Source organism: Schistocerca piceifrons, chromosome X (genome assembly GCF_021461385.2).
Source record: "Schistocerca piceifrons isolate TAMUIC-IGC-003096 chromosome X, iqSchPice1.1, whole genome shotgun sequence".
In the NCBI taxonomy this organism is placed as follows: Eukaryota; Metazoa; Arthropoda; class Insecta; order Orthoptera; family Acrididae; genus Schistocerca; species Schistocerca piceifrons.
Genome location: NC_060149.1, coordinates 338,376,287 through 338,398,419, shown reverse-complemented (window position 1 = coordinate 338,398,419; position 22,133 = coordinate 338,376,287). Strand labels below are relative to the sequence as shown.

Below are 22,133 nucleotides of genomic sequence, written 5' to 3'. Positions count from 1 at the left end.
TCCCGCTTGTAATTTATCTTTGTTGCTTTACTTTTCATGAACGAGTATAAACTGTGATTTTTAAGTTATAGCTACTAGTGTTTCAGCTTTTATGTCATAATTATTTCCCAATGTTCGATTCTGTGTTAATGTAAGGCCTCTCATAACATACGATTCGTAGCAGAATGCCTGGCTAGTTGTAACTGAAAGCCTGATGGTCCTAATCTTGTCAGTATAAAAAACACTGCCTGACCAAAAAAAAGTGAAGCACGCGGAAGACGTGGTCGGATGTCAATGTGACTTCGTACAAGTACTCACCATAGGCGGGAACTGCAATTCTCTACAGTATAACAGGTAGAACAGCTACGACAGTGCACTACTGTTGTTAGTATTTAGTTGTTACCATGCTTGGCATGGCCGTACGAACGGCGTCAGATGTTGAGTGATCACTGTGAACGACACGGACATGCTGCGTACACGTATGAGATAGCGTTATCAGCACCTGATAGAATTTGAAAGGGGCCTCATTCTCGGTCTCCAGTTGGTCGTCTGGTCGACTCGTGCAATATACATATTTGTGGGGCATTCGGATGTGACAGTGGCCCGACGCTGCACTGCATCGAAACGTGAGGGCAGACATATTCGTCGTGAAGACTCCTGTCGATCACGTCTGACCACCTCGGGCGAGGATCGCCGTGTTGTGTACCAAGCATACCGTAACCCCTTCACATCTGCACCTGCCATCCGAGAACAAGTAATGGACTCCATGCAATATTCTGTCTCATCCTGCACCACTGGTCGGAGAATAGTAGCGACCGGACTAGGGAATTACCGTCACATGCGTAGGTTGCCGTTAACATCACAACGCAGACCGCTGCGTCTGGAATGGCGCCGAGCTCACGAACCATGGAATGCTGATGAGTGGCGTCACGCTGTGTTCAATTATGAATCGCGGTGATGAACTACCCCGGATGACCGCCGTCGGCGATTATGGTGGCGATTTGCGGAGAGGTGTCAGTCTTATAATCAGGGTGTATCAAAAAGAATCATCCTATATTTCTGAAAATAATAAAAATATACAATGAATTTTGTTTTTTGATGAACGGGAGACTCAAAAAGTTTTTTCTACATTTTCATAGGTGCTCAATATGTGCCCCCTTGGGATACAAATTACATGTCAATGCAGTGTTCAAACTGTTCCCAGACTGCAGCGAGTATGTCTTGAGTTACAGCTTCCACAGCAGCTGTTGTGCGATGTCTCAGTTCATTCATTGTTGTTGGTAACGGAGGCACATAAAAAGAGTCTTTTATAAACCCCCACAAGAAATAATCACATACAGCCAGGTCCTGTGACCCTGAAGGCCGGTAATGTAAGGCTGAATTATTTGGTCCAGTGCGACAGATCCAACGTTCAGTTATCCATTGATTTAAAACTTCCCGACTTCCAGATGCCACTGTGGCTGTGCCCCAACCTGTTGGTAAATGACGTCGTTTGAATCAGTCTCCAACTGTGGGAAAAGAAAGTTCTCAAGCATGTCGAGATGTGTGCTTCCTGTAACAGTGTTCTCGGCAAAGAAAACTGGACCATACACCTTTTCCCGTGAAACTGCACAAAAGACATTAAATTTTGGAGAGTCCCTTTTTCTCGGAATTGTTCATGCCATCGTCTAATGCTCTATGCTGTAGGAGGCTCCACACCATACCTAGTACGAAAGTCACTCTGAAGAGTTATTACTGACCTGCATGGCGCAAAACGTAGAACACAAAACGCTTTCTGTTGTCCCGACACCATTTTCACCAGAACTGAAGTGCCGGGCGCACACTGCTGCTACCTAGCGGGATCCACGTACAACTCGAGAGTTTACTCTTCCCAACAGTATGCTGTTCACGCACATATCTCAAATAACGTAATAGCTACGATTTTTTAAAAGAACGGATGATTCTTTTTGGTACACTCTGTATTTTGGAGAGACACAACGGTGTTACTCCTAGCATAATGGTGTGGGGAGCCAGATCACAGCTGATAGGGATTGAGGGAACTCCTGATGGCACAGCAGTGCGTCACGGACATTCTTTGTACTCGTGTGTTACCTCTCAAGCGACAGTATTGTAGTACCATTTGTCGACAGGATAATGCTCGTCCATGCATGACACGTGTCTCTGTGAACTGTCTGCGTGATTTTGAGGTACTCCTGTGGCGAGCAAGATTCCCAGATCTGTGGAACTAGCACGGTCACCAACGCCGTCTTAGGGCCAGTATCCAGGATATCAAGTACCAGTTGATACTTGTCGGCCAGCTTGCCTCAGCCTGCCACTAGTGCTTGCATCTAGGCCAGAGGGGATGCACCATCGTACCGATAAATACATTCTTTGTAGATTTAAATCGATTTAATAGTCACTTAAATAACATCATACACCCTCTCAATCTGTGAAGTTTCGTTTCATTCCCTCCTTTCCTGTGTCTTTAATTTTTTTTTCAGGCAGTGAAAATAAACAAAGTTATCAATCTGAAAGGTTACCTGAAATCCAAACGACGGTTAGAATAATCTCTATTCGAAAAGTTTTCTGCGTATTGTGAAACTGCTCCCTATTTCTTTAGTGATTCGTGCAGTCTCAATTCTACATCTACATACATACTCCGCAATCCACCATACGGTGTGTGGCGGAGGGTACCTTGTACCACAAGTAGCATCTTCTCTCTCTGTTCCATTCCCAAACAGAATGGGGGAAAAATGACCACCTATATGCCTCTGTACGAGCCCTAATCTCTCTTGTCTTATCTTGGTGGTCTTTCCGCGAAATGTAAGTTGGCAGCAGTAAAATTGTACTGCAGTCAGCCTCAAATGCTGGTTCTCTAAATGTCCTCAGTAGCAATTCGCGAAAAGAACGCCTTCTTTCCTGTAGAGACTCCCACCCGAGTTCCTGAAGCATTTCCGTAACACTCGCGTGATGATCAAACCTACCAGTAACAAATCTAGCAGCCCGCCTCTGAATTGCTTCTATGTCCTCCCTCAATCCGACCTGATAGGGATCCCAAACGCTCGAGCAGTACACCAATGAACCGAAGAAGACTATCAGCCTTTCCCACAACTGCCATTACATGCTTATCCCACTTCATATCGCTCTGCAATGTTATGCCCAAATATTTAATCGACGTGACTGTGTCAAGCGCTACACTACTAATGGAGTATTCAAACATTACAGGATTCTTTTTCCCATTCATCTGCATTAATTTACATTTATCTATATTTAGAGTTAGCTGCCATTCTTTACACCAATCACAAATCCTGTCCAAGTCATCTTGTATCCACCAACAGTCACTCAACGACGACAGCTTCCCGTACATCACACCATCATCAGCAAACAGCCGCACATTGCTATCCACCCTATCCAAAAGATCATTTATGTAGATAGAAAACAACAGCGGACCTACCACACTTCCCTGGGACACTCCAGATGATACCCTCGCCTCCGATGAACACTCACCATCGAGGGCAACGTACTGGGTTCTATTACTTAAGAAGTCCTCGAGCCACTCACATACTTGTGAACCAATCCCTTATGCTCGTACCTTAGTTAGGAATCTGCAGTGGGGCACCGAGTCAAACGCTTTCCGGAAGTCAAGGAATATGGCATCCGTCTGATACCCTTCATCCATGCTTCTCTCTGTTCTGTCGCTTGATACTACATTACTGCCGAAATATATGACAGAAATTACAGCTCAACTTCTGAATTCTGTGTCCCGAAATCTTTTTAACCATGGAGATATTGCTACTGTTGATCAGTGCGGTCGAATTACGGACGTGTGCGGTCGAATTACGGACGTGTTGATGGAAAATGTTAAAATAGTTAAACTGGAAACTAGTAACACTTTTATATTAAGTGATGCTACGCTGTCGTATTACATGTTGCATATTTCAAGTCGTTGATACAGCGCCTCTTCCCATATTATCAGACTGATGTAAGTCGTCGTTTTTTTACGCTGCGTTGCAGAACTAGTGCGCAAACTTAAGAAGTATACCCTTAACGTCAGTTTGCTATAAAATTTTACAACGAATTTTGTTATTGAATGCAATGGCTTCTTTGTCAGTTCGAGATTAGCAAATATTTAGGAATCACACACCTCATGCAACTCACCTCACTGACTTCATTCTCGACGTCCAGATGGATGTAGATACGAAGGTCTAGTAGAATGCATGTTTCTAGATTTGAGTAGGATTTAGGACACCTTTAAGAAACTCTGCGCTTATCGAATGTGACGCCATACTTGCAACCAATTGAGGATTTCTGAATCATATTTCTAGGTATTTAGTTTAAAATTTACTGTAGCTTTTTTTCTGGAAACGAACCTTAGACCAGGAAGCTCTAGGTCAGGCAATGTCCTCTCTCAAGCTGATCGCAGATGGTGGGGTTGTTTACAAGAAGTAGACTTCTCGTGGAGATTGTAGTCTTCCTTCCAACACTGATGCAAATCGACTCCCGATGCTGTAACAGGCCACTGACCCTAAGTATAAATGATCCAATTTAAGACGCATAAATAACTAAACCAAAGTCTGCCCCTGGTAGCTGAGTGGTCAGCGCGACGGAACGTCATGCCTAACGGCCCGGGTTCGATTCCCGGATGGATCGGAGATTTTCTCCGCTCAGTGACTGGGTGTTGTGTTGCCTTTATCATCATCATATCATCCCCATCGACACGCAAGTCGCCGAAGTGGCGTCATTTCGAAAGACTTGCACCAGGCGAACGGTCTACCCGACGGGAGGCCCTAGTCACACACAATTTCCATTTACTAAACCAAATCATTCGCGCTCCCTGTAATTTGATTACAGTGTTAGCGGTAATTTATTAGTCAGGCAAATTGGTCATACCGTTGGCAGATCGTTAGTCAGTCATATTGCTCAGATGCCTTAATACAGCTCTTCAAAGTTGTATAAATGATACGAGCGTGAGCACTATGTGGAAGGGGTTTCTTTGTGTCATCAAGAGTATTACGTGAAGCTGCAATTATCCACAAAGGCACACTGTCACAAAATCAGACAAGTGATCTATCCTTCTTCACTGTTCATCTGGATGGAAACCGTGTTTATTCGGCATAGCGAGGTTCAAAGAAGAGGTTATGCCGATACAGAGTCAAGTATACGCTTATACTACCCGACTGTTATCGTGTCTTTCAACCGAGCGCGTCTCAGGTGACTTTTTGAACTTCAACTTTGGAGTAGTTAAGGGAACTGTTGCTGCTGTATGAGGTGTGTTTCTTATGCAGTGTATCCCTCATAAGAGTCGTCAGGCGCATTTTCCCTGGTGTTTCAGGAGATATTTGTAATATAGTTTCTGCATTGTGTAACTGGAGCCAGCCCAAGCAAATACCCGCTTATCACGACTTTCATGCGACACTCATTGTCGACAGAGAGCATCAGTTTGTTACGCGTTACAAACCAAACGATTTTGAAAGCGAAATTTTATGTTCGCAATCGACTGAGAGGTCCCAGATTAGTCTAGTGGGATATTAATTTTATCTATAGGGACGGTAAAACTCGAAGAATACACAACAATCCAGCAGCGACTCAGGAGCGCTGCGTGCTTGGCGGTTGGCCGAGTACAGTGTTGTCGCGTCTAGAATACTGGTTCTTCTTAGAGTTTTATTGTCCCTGTTACTACATATCGATAAAACATATATCGCACTAGACTGATATGGGACCGTTCTATCGAATGGGCACGTAAAATTCTGCTTTAAAAATCCTTCTGTTTGAAACGGGAAACAAATCGACTCTTTCAGCCTACACTGAGAGACGCATTAAAGACTTGATGAGCGGCATTTGTTTGGGCTGACTCCAGATACTCAATAAAAAAAACTAAATTGCAGCTATCTGCTGAAATACCAGAGAAAGTGCGCCTGAAGACTCGTAGGAGAATGACCCTGCATATGTACTTACGAGGGCGCCATGAAAAGTAATGGTTCCACATTTTTATGTGAAAATTCTTAAAGCTTTTTAAATAAGCAAACGTTATTACCATTCTAGAGCTTTATGTTTCATGTCTACGTAGGCCGGCCGAAGTGGCCGAGCGGTTCTAGGCGCTACAGTCTGGAACCGCGCGACCGCTACGGTCGCAGGTTCGAATCCTGCCTCGGGCATGGATGTGTGTGATGGCCTTAGGTTAGTTAGGTTTAAGTAGTTCTAAGTTCTAGGGGACTGATGACCACAGCAGTTAAGTCCCATAGTGTTCAGAGCCATTTGAACCATTTGAACCATGTCTACATAATACAGGACTCTGCCGCTCGATCACTTCAAATTGTAGCGTGTAACATGGCGGCGTGTAACGTAACTATGTTGGTGCGTGAGAAAAAGCGTGCTGTAATAGAGTTTCACATTCGAAGTGTTAGTCCACACATGGAGCACCCTCTCCTTCAATACGACAATGCCAGGCCACACACGAGCTCTGCGACATCTGCAACAATCCGACCCCTTGGTTTCACTGTCACCATCCATTCTCCATACAGTTCCGACTTGGCCCCATCCGATTTCCATCTGTTTGCAAAACTTACTGAACACCTTCGAGGACTTCACTTTTATCGTGATGAAGCGGCCGAAGCAGAGGTCAGGTTGCGGCTCTGTCAACAAAGACAAATATTCTACAGTGACGGTATTAACAAACTGGTGTCTCGTTGGGAGAAGTGTGTTCGTCGCCAGGCTATGTCGAGAAATAAATGTGTAGGCATGAAAAATGAAGGTGCAAAATTTTAATGACCTTCGTCATATTTAAAAATCTTTAAGAGTTTTCACATAAAACACTCGGAGGCACTACTTTGCACGACGCCCTCGTATGTACGTAGTGTTTCAAAGTCTTTGCAACCTAGGGGTGACAGATCACGTCATGGGGAACAATTTTTATTAGATACAAAATATTCGTAGATGCTTTGTGGCGACGCTAGAGTCCTGTAGTATTCGTCGGCCTTGGGACGACGAGATGTCACTGAACTAGCGGGGTGTGCTGCTTACTAGCTACCACAGTAAATTAATAAAGATATTTTCAACAACAATATGTAAAGAATTAGTGTCTATAAGCGGAGAAAGGCATTTTGGAAGCGAATCAGGAACCTTAATTTTGCTGCGCCTAGCCCTTTTCATACGTAGTAGATGACTATTACAAGCAACACACAAGGCCCCCGGCCCTCTCCTAGGTGCATAACCTAAACAAAAGGACGCTTACCGTCTCCGGGAAGCTTCAGCGTATATCGTGTCTGAAACAGAAGTTTTTCCCATCACGTGATCTGTCACTTCTAGACATTTGATGCAAAGCCTTGAAAAACCGTGTATACATTATGTTCTACCTACCTCTGGAATCTGAAAGTTCTATTTTAATTTTGGCCTGATAGGAAACTGATTCAGACAAAGGTTATTTCGTTCTAAAACCCTGTCTGCTTATGGTATTAAAAATGATTTGAATGACGTATTCTAAAATAAATGCAATGCGCACAGATATTTTTTCAAATTTGACTATGTCACTTTTTCCGTGCCAGAATAGCAGATCTCTACAAGGCTAATTCACTGACATAACTGATAAAAAGTTTCGGAGTAAAAATATTTTGGATACGTAAGCTAGTGCCCCCGAGACAAGCGATACGTAATGTTTATGCCGCTGTCGATGGAGAGTAAGGTGGCGCGACATTTAAACGGCAGCAGCACACCCCAAAAGTGCCAGTACGTATTCAGTGTACCTTTACCCCAAATTTGTTGTCAGTTCTAGAAAGGTGTTTAAAAATGATAGTATAACGTAAGCATAGACTCTGTTCACAGGTACTGGCGGGCCCATGGGGACCGTTGGACCACCGTGTCATCCTCCGCCAATGACATCATTGGGTGCGGTGGCAGCGTCAGCGCCCCGCTCTTCACGCCGTTCTCAGTTTTCGTGACCTGGAGCTGCCATACTCGGTCAAGTAGCTCCTCAGTTGACACGAAGAGGCTGAGTGCACCCAGTTCCAATCCTCAAACCAAGGAAGAAAAATCCCTTGCAGTACCAGGAATCGAACCCGAGCCCTCTGTATGGCAATGATCCGTGCTGACCACTCAGCTACAGAGGCGGCCAAAAAAAATTATAAGTGACCGCTGTATATTGGATAATATGCCATTCGAGTGAATTTCGATCGTGTAAGCAGATAGTGCTTTTTTGAACCAGTCAGTTCTTATCTCAACCATTTTCTTGTCAAAGCCAAACTAACACAACTCTGGGAGACACCAGTGTTAGATGACATAGGACGTCGTATTTACACTGATGAAACGGAACGTCATAACCATCTGATTAACAGCATGTCGGTTCAACTTTGGAAGGCACTATAGCAGCTATTCCGCTTGACATGGATTCGTCAAGTCATTGGTAGGTTTTCGGGACACGCAATTGCCGTCAATTAATGTCCAGTGATTATGGGCGCGGAGCTAGCACCCGATAGAGTTCCATATGTTTTATCTGGTTCATATCAGGCAAAATGGGTGGCCAAGATTTCAACTTGAGTTCACTATCATGCTCCTCAAACCACTGTAGGAAGACTCTGACCTTGTGACACCGACACTTATCTTACTGGGAGATACCTTCGCTGTCGGGGAAGTCATCAATCATGAAGGCATGTATGTGGTCCGTAATAATCTTCATGTAGTCCAGATTTGTCAGGATGTGTTCGTTATTACCATATGTCCCATGGAAGCCCATCTGAATGTCCTCCATAGCATAATAATGCCCCCACCGGCCTGCGTCCGTATCACGACGTACATTTCGAGTAGCCGTTCACCTGATTGATTGCGTGTTCGGATACAACCCTCGACCTATATAACAAGAAACGTGATATATCTGAGCGGGTGACGCGTCTCCATTTTTCCACGATTCAATCTCTATGGTCCTCCGCCCACTGCAATAGTAATTGACGACGTCGTTGGGTAAACATGGGAACACGTACCGTTCGCCTGCTGTGCGCTGGACAGTTTGCTCCGAAATACTTGCACTAGCAGTGCCCTCTATCGTCAGTGCCCTGAGATCGCCGCCTATCCTACTTTACAGAGCGGGCAAGCTTCTGACGGCCACATTCGGTGATACACCGACGTGGTTTCGCCGCCTACTCGTGGTTTCGCCGTCGTCCAATTATTTTACATAGATGTAGCGACAGTAGCACGCGAACATCAGACAAACTTTTCCATTTCTGATTAGCCCCGTCCCAGCCACCAGGCCATAACAATCTGCCAGTTTTCAAAGTGGCTTGTCTGTGGATTTCATCGTTTGCGGCCCCTACCGTCGCTAAATTGATTCCTCAGTCATCTCTTCTCCTTTTATATACTTTCTGTTCTGAGCCACGTGGACGCAACACCATCAGGCGGCATTCATCTAACGATGGGCAATAGTCATAACGCTTTGCACAAGGGCGTGGGGGTGGCTAGACCGAGAGGTATGGTGCATTTTTAATATTTTGGAAAACGAATGGAGACTTGTAAGTAGCCGTAAATAAATTCCAGTTACGAAACAGTTTAAAACCTACGTAATGCCAATTTTCAAAACATTTTCCTGCAAGAAAAACACCTCACTAAACCAAATCTTTGCCCTTGCCTGAGAGCCAGGAGTTACCAGTGGTGGAGGTGGGGGGGGGGGGGGGGGGGACGTGGCCACACCCCCGTTTACTTATCAATGATGAAAGTAGAGTAATTTAGGGGACAATAAAACGTATGTAATGTGTAAACCTATGACAATTTACAATGACAATTTCGCAAGTTTTAGCTCGTTAAAATGTATTGAAGAGATTGGTCATTAAAGCTGCTGACTGTTGTCTGTTGACTTGGCTTGAAAAGTGGACGTGCTGGAAGAGCAATCCAGTGGCTGATGGATGGCCACACAGTTTGTTTTCAAAAGCATGTTGAATGTGGTGGAGGATATGGACCGCTGAATATTGACCGTGTGTTTCAGAATATGGAGTATGTTATTATGACAAGTTTGAGGTATTATGTGCTAACAATTATTTGTACTCCTTTGTCAACAGTGTACTTAGCACAGAGCAACAGATAAATAATCGAGCGCAGGCCGGAGTGGCCGAGCGGTTCTAGGCGCTTCAGTTCGGAACCGCGCCGCTGCTGCGGTCGCAGGTTCGAATCCTGCCTCGGGCATGGATGTGTGTGGTGTCCTTAGGTTAGTTAGGCTTAATTAGTTCTAAGTTCTAGGGGACTGATGATCTCAGATGTTAAGTCCCATAGTGCTCAGAGCCATTTGAACCATTTTTTGAAATAATCGAGCGTTTTTAAAACTGTAAGCGAATTTTTCTGAAACGACGTGTCCCTTAGGAATCTCGATTGATAATTACTATTTGAAATCGGAAAGTAATTGAAATTATGTAATTTGGAAAACGATTAAATAATGTACACCGCTGAAAAGTAACGCCTCAGCATTTTCTACGTTAAAACTCTTAGGGCTTTTTTAAATAAAACGAACGTTATTAACAGTCTACATCTCTATTCTTCATGTCTACATATTTATTTCTCAATATAGTTACCATGGTGACGAACTCATTTCTCCCAACGAGAGACCAGTTTGTTGATACCGTCACTGCAGAAGGTCTGACAAACAGATGAAATTCGGATGGGGCCAAGTCGGGATTGTAGGGAGTATGATTAATGCCAGCAAACCCAAGGGGTCAGATTGTTGCAGATGTCGCAGTGCTCGTGTGTGGTCTGACGTTGTCATGCTGAAGAAGACGGTGCTCCTTGCGTGGAAGAACTCTTCGATTTCGAAACTCGATTACAGCGCGCTGTTTCCCACACACCGACAAAATTACGTTACACACCGCCATGTCAGAAGCCACAATTTGGTTCCCTCTATTGGCAGGGGGCTGAAAATATATAGACATGAAGAATAATGATGTAGAATGTTAATAAAGTTTATTTTATGTGACAACCCTTAAGAGTTTTCACGTAAAAAATTCGGAGGCATTACTTTTCAGCACGCCCTCGTATTTTGGTATTTCCACGTGCAATATTTGTGGGATTTATGCATCATACTGTGTGCGGCACGATAATCTTCATCTTAAATCCTAAGATTAACAATTAATGTTTAGTCTGTAATGAATCAGTTATTATCTAAGTGAAATGGTGCAGCAATTGAAAACGGACGCCAAAGTTGAATTACGCGCGATCGAACGATTCTTATGGGCAAAACTGCACAAAGATTCACCCTGAAATTCTGACGGTACATGGACCAAATGAAATGTCGCATCCAGCCAACAATTTCGCCAAGGCGGCACAGTCGCATCCGCCATACAGTTCAGATCTTCCACTATGCGATTTCCATCTTTTTGGCAAGCTGAAAGAATATTTTGTGAGTAAAACCGTCTAAATCGCTTAATGTATTAAGCGATATGTTGCGTGATCTAGACGTTTTTATTCACAAAATACTCACGATGATTGCGGACCCAGGCAAGAAATTTATTTTCTTTATTAATAAAGTGAAAGAACATCTGGGGGAAAAGATTTTCTAACGATGAGGACGTCTACACAGTGGTTCTGGAATGGTGCCGTGACCAATGACCGCACTGCTGTCATCGAGGAACTCAACGATTGGTAGAAAAAAAATGGCTCTGAGCACTATGGGACTTAACATCTATGGTCATCAGTCCCCTAGAACTTAGAACTACTTAAACCTAACTAACCTAAGGACAGCACACAACACCCAGTCATTACGAGGCAGAGAAAATGCCTGACCCCGCCGGGAATCGAACCCGGGAACCCGGGCGTGGGAAGCGAGAACGCCACCGCACGACCACGAGCTGCGGACGATTTGGTAGAACGTTCCGGCTGTTGTTTGCAAAGATTCTGTGGCTGTGCTGAAAATTACTGTCTTGTATCTGTTGTGTCGCTGAAGTCTAGTGCAGCATTCAATGAAAGTTGAAACTTCCTGGCAGATTAAAACTGTGTGCCGGACCGAGACTCGAACTCGAGGCCTTTGCCTTTCGCTTCTGTTAGATTTGAAAGGTAGGAGACGAGGTACTGGCGGAATTCAAGTTGTGAGGAGGGGTGGTGAGTCGTGCTTGGGTAGCTCAGATGGTAGAGCCCTTGCCCGCGAAAGGCAAAGGCCCCGCGTTCGAGTCTCGGTCCGGCACACAACTTTAATCTGCCAGAAAGTTTCATATCAGCGCACACTCCGCTGCAGAGGGAAAATTTCATTCTGTATTCAATGAAAGTTATTTGGCCTGCCGTAATAAGGTGTAATATACTTTATGAAGTAAGCTCGTATTAAAGTTATTACATACTGCTATTAATTACAGTATTTTACTACTTCACTTTAAAATCTTTGAGACCGCTGGTGCATTAATGCTTAAGAGAGTGTTACTGTGCTACTATCAGTCGGTAGGAACTGTCAGTTGCTTATATGATATGTTTTCCTTTGTGTCATTAAGATACTTGGCATTCCCGTTAACACGCCAGCATCTCGCATCATTAATGACATAGTGACTATTCGGTTCCTGAAAAGCTGTACGGAGAGGAGTGTCTGTACTAATCCGCCGGATAGCTAACATTCACTAATCGTCGCGAAGTACGATTGTTACATTGCTATATAGCTTCCTACTAGCAGATTTTTACATCAGTTTACCGAGATAATGTTACAAGCTGCACGATTTCATTGTAAGTTTATTCATTCATTACAAGAGCATTAGGGATATGTTTAAGAAATCTTGAGTGAAGACGCTACGAAAGTATTTGCGTAATGTCAGGAGACGGGTTACTCTGATAATGCTGAGAATCCCTCCACACAGAATGACCAAATGATTCACTACCCACCTCTTTATAGCCGCGTCTACTCACTGTTAAATTAGAATCGGACAACGTCTACGAGGATAGAAGCTGATTTTTTTTTTCACGCAGTTAACATGAATGGAAGGGAAAAGATAGTTGTGTCGCTTAATCTCCGCCAAACAACGTATGGTCTGTTTGCAAAGTTAGATAGATCTCTACGAAGATGTCTAAAAACCAGCGTAATTAATACATATCCACGTCTATATATTACTCAGTTGGGCATACAGTTCGTTATTTCTGGAAATATATTCAGTGTAATGAGAATATCATACTTTCATCAGAGGAAAGGCATATCGTGAGCAGATCTTCGTGAAAAACTGGGAACGCTTCTATGCCGACTGCATTAGAACCTGAAAAGGACCTACTGACGGTATTATTAAATAAGTATCTTCCCAGTTTTTGAGAGGACAGTGGGGTAAGGAAGAAGGGTGATATTTCGAACTGTTTCTCTCTGTACATATGTTAGGAATCTCAAAGGCACTACGTATCAAGTATATGCATACGAAAGACTAGTCTCACAATTTTTAAAATAAAGTTGTCACAGAATTTAGGTCATGCTCATCGGATATCTAGCACACATGTGATACACGCTAGCTTTTAATGTAAACTATTTACATCAAGACAAAATGGTCCCTCCATTACTCTGCAAGTCTAACTTTGGAATGTCTTGTAGGTAATGAGGGATTATTGTCTGCTTTATTCTGTTTCTCAGGCACATGCACAGCACACAACTTTTTAAGAATTATCCTAGTTACTCAGTTATGCTAGAAACGGTGGATTGTTTGTTGATTTTTAAGGCCATAGTTAGATGACAATAGTGTCTTCTTAGCTGCTTTTAAGACTCTTGTTTCACTTATGTGACTTTTTTAAAAAATCGCAAGGAAATAGATTTTAACCAACTTTATATGTTTGACTATAGCTAATAATTGAGTTTTTGAGATGATTATTATTTTTTTACGTTTTTTTACGTTCCAACATTTCTACAACATGCTCGCCACATGTTTGATAAGGATCAGGGAAGGAAAGGACGTGGTCTTGGCGAGGAAACCGCTCCACCGCAAACTGGAGTGATTTAAGATACAAATGGAAAGCGTAAATCAGGGTAACAGGGCGAGTACTTGAAGATTGCTCCTCCCGTTTACGTGTCCATTTTTGTATCACTACACAAACTTCCCATCTGAAAGAGAGACGGCAAGAATTAAATAAAACTTAAAATATTTTATGTCAACCAACCACATAATTTTATCTGCAAAGACCACTAAGTTTTGGGTAATGCCGTAGACTGTTTTCTGTATTTTCAAGTTCTCTGCGCATTTCTAGGTGGAGATACTGAATCATCATCAGAAAGTCGCCAAAACGTAGACAGTATTCAGTCATGTTAAAATTGTAACGCAACATCAGTGTTGAAGAATCCTTATATCTGAGACTTAACTTCGTCCCACTTACACTCCGAGGAGTGGTACGTTCATGATAGGGAAACGGTATATATTCCATAGAGCGCACTGCTTTTGATTTTGAGAGAGAAAAAAGCGTTTTGCCGTTATCGAAGATCAGAACGCGACTTCACAGGGAGAAAGCGTATCTCTGTATTCGTTTGTATTGCGAGGAGGAACCAGGGACGTGGGAGTATAATGAGTCAAACTTGTTGGTGTACCTCATTAGGAACCTGTGCAGCCAGATAGTCTACCATCTAATCTACCCATAGCGCTGGTGATTCACCATTCAGAAGCATAGCATTTAATTCTCCGGTTGTGCCTCCAAAACTAATTCCGATAACCATTGTACCAAATTTCGTACTTTCTTTGTGTGGCAGCAAGTGTGACTAAGCAGACATCTATAATGTGATAACAGTGACATCGAACTAAATGTTAGGTCATGCAAGCTATTTTTAGCCCTAGCACATCATATGCTAAAATTAACTGCGATACCAAGCAGAGAATACATTTTAATCTAATGTTTGAAAAAATATTTTACGGAATATCTAAATAATTGTTGTGTATGAGTTCAGTGCTGTAGTTTTAATTAATATTTTAGCTTCGTTGATGATGGAGCTCCCAGAAAAGAATCATTCCTGTAACAATGTTAATAAAAGCTTAAAATGCTGTAGGGCATTATAAACACTAAAACAAATTATGAAACTCGTTGCTCGATTGTGGGAAGGCTTGAATTTGATGTCAAATGAAACGAAGCGGCGACCTAATATGGCAAGATGGCGCTAAGCACGGCATTCACCTGACTTGATTTAGAGAATACCGCAAAATTTAACACAGGGCAGCCGGTGGCCCTTCCTAATATGAGTGCAATGTTTTAAGTAGCGAAACAACTGGCTGGGGACTGTTATGTTTAGGGAGTCCCAGGTGAAGCAGCCACTCCCGATATTCCGTAATTGACCCAAAGGATTAAAATACACTCTTCAGTGTATGACAGTGGGCAAAGGGGAAAATATTTTTCCGAATGCCTAATGCTCGCAACTTCTTTCTCCATTGAAATAATGAAGCAATTACGGTAATATGTGCAACTGCACAACTAGTAAAAATACTCTGGAAATGTGGGGCAGAATCTTCTAGCAAAGAGCACCTTCATGCCAAATAAGCTATGCTTACTTCATTATACCTATAAGTGAAACTCACGGCAGATGTTGGCCTCATGTTTAGCGTACCCTTAGGATACTTTGCAAAATGTATAAAGTGAAAATAAACTGCAAGTATAACCACTGCATTCCTACTTTCATCACGTTGGATTCCATTAGGAATCGTTGTGCTCAATCACTGTGAAATAATTATGATCAGGGAAGAACACAGCAAACAGTCACGAATAAATCTGAATCTATTGCAGATCTGGCTAGATTTCAGCTACAGTATAGCCACCATCAGTGCGTTCAACAGCGAGTCATACAGCCTCAGAAAGTTTATACATGCACATGTTGTTGAAACGAACTTGAACTGTCCATCAAACTGGACAATTTAAGGTTATTTTAACAACATGTGGATATACAAGCGATCTTAGTATATATGACTAACTATTAAACGCACTGATGATGGCTGTACTGTAGCTGAAATCTAGTTAGATCTGCAGTAAAATACAGATTCATACGATTGTTGTGTTCTTCCCTGATTCCTGTTTTCAATAACCATCGCATTTCATCAAAAAATATTCGTCTCATTTCTACAAATCACCCACTGCTTCAGCATCTCTGCCAACAAAATAATTACAAGTGTTAACCATACAAGACAAATACTCGACTCTTTTAGTGCTACCACCTAACTCCCAGTCGTTTATGAAATATTGAGATGCCGCCTTTTCCAGAGCAGTCTTATGTACAAATATTACAATGACTCCTATCTTACTCCATATATTGGATGATAACTTTAGGCTAACGACAATTTTTAATTATATTGTAAATTCTAAATTTAGATTGGACTGTAGTTTTATAATTTTGCTAATACGTCTAAGTGTCCTTTACTATTTCAAGTGTAACAACTCGGACATGCTTCTGCATTTTCTCTCTCACTTTACCTTGGAGTACAGTAAATTCTGGAAGTTGTACCAAATTCAGTAGACATCAAATTATTAGAGAATTATTCCAGAGATATGTAATGCAACGTGATTTTTTGTACGATAGAACTTACCACTTGCGCGGTACTGTGGAAGTGAGAAATGATACTGTACCAATGAAGCAAGTAATGCCTACACCGTTTATTCATTCAACTTTTGATTCAAGTTATTGAGTACAGTAGTAGCTGTTGGAGTTCATACTGAGAGTACTTATTCATGGGTTAATTCTGCGAAAGTTTACATCGAGGCTCATGCAATACTGTAAATGGGGAGTTAACTTGTAACTCGATTGGAAGATAAAGTGTCGCCGGAAGAGGGCAAAAACGGCTCAGCAGAAATCACAAAACCTTGCAGACATGTCGGTTGAAGTAGAGAATACGATGTTAACTGGAAAAGTAAACACGTGAGCAAGAATACAGGTTCTAAGACCGTAAATTAGATCCTATTTTCAGCTCGTTAAAGGCCTGCTTTTTCACGTTTGCAGACGAATACGTGTTTCTAGTGGTGCTCGTCGGACTAGTGGACGACAAACAAGCGTACTGCAGTTTCAAATCGATGCTGTGATAGTTGGTTAACACGGAGAGCTCGGCCGAATGTTAGGCTAGCCACGATGGCACCAACGCCCGGAATCGATGCTGCTGGATTCAACAAGCGAAGGCCCAGGCCACCGCTACTTGCCAGCAGGAGTTTCAAATTTATACCGGAACACCCCGCATCGTTCAATTTCTTCGTTTATTCCAGGACGCAGAAGTTTGCTTGCTGCTTCTTACCATGGCGTCACCGTCATTTGATAGGCTCTAAAGGTCCATTACAAATAATAATCACCACCTAAAAAATAAAATAAAAATAAATTAAATAAAAAATAAACATTGTAAATGCAGTTTCTTCATGAATTAGAATACTTATTGTTTCGTGCGGCAAATTGTGCTGTATCTTTCATGGAAGAAGCATATGTGTAGCACAGTATGGACTTTAGGCACAATTTATAGAACAATAGGCCCTAGCCACCTCTATTTTTTCCTCTTTCCTCTCACAAAAATGCCTTATCATTGACTACCCATTTTCGGAAAATCAAAAAAGTAAGGCACTTACTGCGAAAGTTGCAAATAAGGTAATGAAATTTAGAACAGAAAGGCTGGATTATTTCTGTATAACGGAACTTGGAATCGTGAAAAGCAGCTAGAGATATTCAGAAGCATCGTCAGACTGTTCTCTCCATCCAGCCGTTACGAATCTTCAGTTCTTCCTTTCGTCCAGACCACACGTAGGTGCCTTAAATTTTTTTCGAGTATCTACATTAACGTTGGGCGTAGCTAAAACCCAAACTTCCTGTAAACAGCCGGCACAATGTGAAAGTCAGGAAGTAAGTTCTGAATAAATAAAATTCTTCTTCCGTTTCTTCATGTAAGAAAATACTAAAATGGAGGAAGCGTACAGTTACGTTTGCAAAATTCAGTAGGAAAATTTTACACTGTTAGTGTAAAGTGTTGTGATCATCTTGCAAACCAATAGTGTCATTACATACCGGTAGCAAACGAATCAAATAAATGTACTCTATTTGGCATACAGTACAGATGTTGAAAGAATCTGGGTGGATTTTAGCAAATTTATCTAACTTGAAGCTAAGGAGAACTTCTCAGTGTCATTGCGAAACGGAAATAATTCTTTTTCTAATCTGTTTAACAAGTTCTTAAAAACTGCGTGAATATATTTGAAAATACTACACGAAAATTTGTTTCTTGTTCCTCAGTTCCAGTTTTAAAATTTTGCGCATCAAATAATTTTTGATTTTACACCAGAAATATTTTTTACTTCTTACAAGAAGATCGCTTTCAATTTGAGGCGGCTGAAAAGCATGCTGCATCATTTGAAATGATTTTTGAGAGTCCCTCTTTTTCTCGATGGTAGTAATCACTTATTTGCAAAAAAATGCAAAGAACGTACCAACATTATTTTATTAGGTTACACTTATAAGACACTCCGCAGTCCCGAAAGTGAAGCCACCTATAACCCAGATTCATTCAGACTAAATTTCTTCGAACTTTAGACATGGGTGTTGGAAAAAAAAACACTGCATTTAACATTCTCACTGTAATACATTCAATATGATGCATTTAAAAGTTCGTCCGATCATTTACCGCTGTACAATTTCTGTGAGAAACAGATAGAAGCGAATTGCAGTAAATTTGCTAAGTCACAAAACGTCTGTGTAATACTGTCTGTAAGCTCTGAAAGTAAAAACAAACATCTGACTATCGTGAAACTCCATTGGCTACTGAATATTTACCGATCAAATACTGACGAACACATAACACTGGAACCACTAAACAACTATATCGTTGTTCTGAAATTACGGCTGATTCCTCAGCAATCTACCAGCAATAAAATAATTAAAAATACTTTCTGCACATGTATTCTGAAGCTGATATTTCTATAAAGTGCTACAAAAGAAATCAAAGTATACAGTTGTTCATATGTGGTAAGTTGAATACTGACCTGTTTAGTAACATCTCAGCAATCGACACGCGTGCGGCCTTACGCAGACATACGTCGATCGCACTGACAGCCGAAGTTCGTCATTCTAAGAACGTCAATGACTTTATGCCCGCGCTGCTGCTTCGAGCGTCGTGTACGCCGCAATCATGAACTCGCGTGCCGCTTTCCTAAAGTTTTCGGGAATACTCTCCACCTTATTTCTAATATCTGTATTTGCGTGTACTATTGTAACTATTTTTCCGTCCGCGGAAGAGCTGTGTTACAATCAAACGAGGATACGCGAAATTTAGGTCCATTGTACACTTTTTCGGGCTAATGTCACTCTGATCGATCAAATACGCACTTCTTCTCCTCTCAGCGGTATCTTCGTAGGACTTCGCCGTATGTAAACTGCATTCGTGCTAAAAATTGCTAAATTTCGCTGTTTTGAGGGTCAATTCTGCTATTTTTCGCGTACACCACTCACTTGTCATCTAAATATAATCATCACACATGCAATATAACTAAACAAGTGTTTCACTTTAGAAGGAAACTGCCCTTCTACACTCTGAACGTCCTCGAACTCAGCACCATCCATTTAAGAGAACACTCGCATCCCCACGGAACTATCAAAGTTTGACGTTTCACGGACTTTTATTTTACTGTTACCTCACGCATTATTATTTGCGCCTAGCAATGTGCGCCGCCGTCCGCCTGCAGTCACATATCTAGTTCTCGGTACGTACTGCTAATAACACAGCTTTTGCAGAAGACAGTTCTTGCACTAACGAACTAAGTGTTTGTGTTAAGGATCGCTTATTTTCGGACGCTTCTGTAAACTCGATGCTAAAGTCCCTAGGCCGAAGGAAAGACGAGAGACTGTAATGATGACCACGAGATGGCAGCACAGCCAAGAGGAAGCCAGGAGGGAGAGCTGGGGAGGGTGGAAAAGGGGGGGATACGAAGTGGCCGTGGTGGGGAGAGCCGCAGCCCTCTTCGTAGCGGATTAAGCTGTGCCACTGTAATTGGGAAAGCTGTTGGAACGATCACGGCCTCGTCATTTCGCGGTAGTCAAAATATATACACACACGAAATCACACAAGTAGAAATATATACACATACGCAAATATTTTATGTTCTATGAGTCGCCGCTTACTTTCACAGACTGAAAATTTGGAACTACCACCAGATCAAGGCATTCAAATACAATTTAATTACAGTTAAAACTGGTGGAATGCTTCTCCTTCATTAAAAGCGTAAATTACATTTCCTGTTAGAGCTAAGCCTGACGAAATTATCCTCTTTTATGGAATCAGCAGTAGGGTGTGGAATGGGCCGGTGACACAACGGTAGCTGTCCGATCAAATTATGATCGAAGAAATTTGCTGTTAAACATTTCCGAGTAGCCTGAACTTTTTTTTAATGTATTGCCTTACTGCACGTGACAGTTTGCGCAGGAATCAAATATAGCATTTTAGTTGCACTATTTGTTGTGAATGTTGCATCGAATATCCGCATAAACTGCATAACTGATTCTGAAATGCCGTTATGGTCTGTAACTTCCCACGGCTAAAGAAGTATAACGGTAAACCTCTTAGGCCATCGTCAGAAGGACAACTGTCAGTGCAGTTCTTCTATCTTCAAGAGAAATTTTTGTCAGAATGTAACATATTCTATTTCATTTATTTTTTTTAATCTGTAGGGCAATTGTAATATTATCACAGTTTTCACCGAATATGACATTATATTTGATGAATAAGTAACTATAACACAATAATAATAATAATAAGTGACAATACAACTGTGGTTCAAGAAATTTAAACTGTAGCTGAATAAAATATAGCAAAAATATCTTCTCCATTTTCTCAAAATGGAATTACTGTCAAATGTCATGGATGATGCAACCCAGGTAAACATCAAATATGGAACAATAAAACGTGTGATTAGGTTTACATATTTGAGGGAACCGATTGATACCAGTTGATTTGACAAAGAAGACGTCTGAACGAGAGCCATTAAAATGGAAAGAGCTTTCCGAACCGTAGGAAACCTTTAGGATGAAATGAGTTTTTTCCGCAAAAACAAAAATTCATCATTGCAACTGTGTCTTCAGGCCAGCGTGGTTATATGCAGCTGAGTGCCATATTTGCTGTGAAAAATGTTCGTAAGCTCAATTAAAATGAGAATAGACAAAGACGTTACACAGTGCGCTGAACCAAGTTGTAAAAGCAGAATCCATATCATATAATGAAACAAAAATTCTTTCGTAAAATAGAGAAAACTGGTAATACAATGCTCTAACTAGGATTTCAATTTTATGGTCACATATGAAGAATGAACAACTCAAGACGAACGATACATCTTTGACTCCATACAAGAAACAAAAGAAAAGCTGGTATAAGAAACATGAAGTAAGATGTAGAGGAAATATTTATACGACCAAATGACGCACGAAACTGCTATCGAGACGCTTGGGACTTCACGAAAAACGAAAAGCTGGTGCCATGTGGTCGGATGGACTGCTTGCCAGAGACTGCAGTGATGAAAAACATCTGGCTAAATCGAAAAACAAGAAACGAGAACAGTTGTCGTATACTTTGTAAGCTTATTGTGAATCTTAGATAGACGACAAACGAAAATGATGATACACGACAAATAAATTTACTGAAGTATTCCAGAACTAGTACTTTTTCTGCATAAATAATTACTATGGGGACACTGATTAATCAATGAAGTTTTTCGATGTTTCAGAAACAAAAAGCTCAAAGCAAGTTGATTAATGGCACCCAAAAGTACTTAGTCGATGAAGCCATTCAAAATAAAAAAAAATTCGGAACAACCACTCAGAATTTTCAATGAAAGGAAAGAAGCAAATTCAGAAGACTCGCCACTGAGAGGAACAGAGAAGACAACGCAGCGAAAGAATTAAAATAGTACTGGATGAAAGAAAAAATAATACCTACACAAGAATGAATTATGAATAATTGTTTTACGTGCTCTGGAGTTGGACAGATCTGAATTAATAATAATAACAATAATAATATATGACTAGTGTAAGAAGTTTTCGAAGGCAAAAGCTTTCAGCTTGGGGCTGAATATCTGAGATTTTTCTATCACCGCCTCGCGTTCTTACTTAGTAACATGGTACCTTACCTACTCGCTTGATGTAGTTTCATTGCCTATTACTGAGTAATCTTCGTAACTTGGAACACACCAACTGCTGTGCGACGGAAATAAATTTACAAAAGTAACGAGATTCATCTGTACTTCCGCCTGATATGGCACGCCTACAGCATTTAAAAGTG

The 22,133-nt window shown here is 41.5% G+C and overlaps 1 protein-coding gene across 1 annotated transcript in view; it reads right to left on the bottom strand.

Annotated features, from left to right (window-relative positions):
• Positions 1 to 18,881, bottom strand: part of LOC124722893 (rho GTPase-activating protein 100F) — an 800,721-nt gene extending 781,840 nt beyond the window's left edge. The window contains exon 1 of the mRNA XM_047248035.1: positions 18,850 to 18,881. The gene's annotated coding sequence lies outside the window, so the exon portion shown is untranslated. The remainder of the gene's footprint in view (positions 1 to 18,849) is intronic.
• Between the last annotated feature and the right edge of the window lie 3,252 nt (positions 18,882 to 22,133).